This window comes from Dermacentor albipictus, chromosome 6, assembly GCF_038994185.2.
Source record: "Dermacentor albipictus isolate Rhodes 1998 colony chromosome 6, USDA_Dalb.pri_finalv2, whole genome shotgun sequence".
NCBI lineage: Eukaryota > Metazoa > Arthropoda > Arachnida > Ixodida > Ixodidae > Dermacentor > Dermacentor albipictus.
In genome coordinates this window covers 15994468-15995633 of record NC_091826.1, presented here as the reverse complement: position 1 = coordinate 15995633, position 1166 = coordinate 15994468, and positions in this window count along the sequence as shown.

Sequence of the window (1166 nt, the reverse complement as noted above, 5' to 3'; positions counted from 1 at the left end):
TTTCTGTAATGATCAACCTTTCCCATGTTACGTCAGGTAGCTTCGATAGAGGATAATTAAGGTGAAACAATTAAGGTTAAGGAAAATTGAAAAGTGGATTAGGTACGAAAATGACATAGTGAGGGGAATATAGTGCCGCCCACCCGAATTCAGCCTGAGTTGAAATTTACGGATGAATTTACGATACAAGAATTTGCAGGCACAAGAACTGTAAATCTACACTTAGTTTAAACCGACTTTGGAAAAGCATACCGAAACTTTAATAAGTAAATACGAGTTCGTTTTCTTTTTTGCATTTTCAAGAAGCTTTGTTTGATGCGTTATCTTTACTAGAAGCAGTTTTCTTGAGCGATATGCTTAAATACGTGTTCGATAAGAAAATGGTCCGAACAAGACGGCATTCTCTCTTACGACTATGCCTCGGGTTAACGAAAAAAGGTCATCCTCGTCTCCATGAGCGTCTTGCGCACTGTTGATCTCATGTATAGAATTTCCTTATACTTGTTCAGGAGAGCGAGCAGAGCGCATTTCCGTTCGGCCGTCTCACGTCATAGAGCACGTGATCACACCCAACGTCGACGAGGCATCTATCGAGTGTTGTGCCACTTATTAACACAGGCACAGACCTCCTAAATCTCCAGTAGTGAGGAACGTGCCACGCCAGTAATGGATGGGGTGAGGTCTTTTATTCTTTTCTGATTACGCGTTGCCACGTTAATACGTTAAAGAATAAATAAGAAAAGGAAAAGTGCGTCACGTGACATAAACATGTCATGTAAGCGACAGGCGCGAACATACACGCAAAATTAAGGATGAATAAGTTTCATATCTATGTTCGCACCTGTATATAACATGTGGCTATGCTTCACGAACCATATAAACAAATATTTCTAACCACACACCTGTGTGCTCTGTGAAATGAAATGTGTTCAAACTATGGAGCTCTTTTATGTCCACTTTCGATCTTTGTTTCTGGCTATGTTTGCGGAAGTGTGCAGCAGGTAAAATTTCTTGACAGATGTGTGCCGATGCTTCTTTGCTGCGTCGTCCTGGTCGCCGCAACGGTTCACCACCAGGTCGGAGGCGATGGCTCATACTCAACGCCATCGTCCGTCGACGGGCAGCAGACGAGCTGGGCGCATTTCAGGACTGTTGCTACGGCGAAC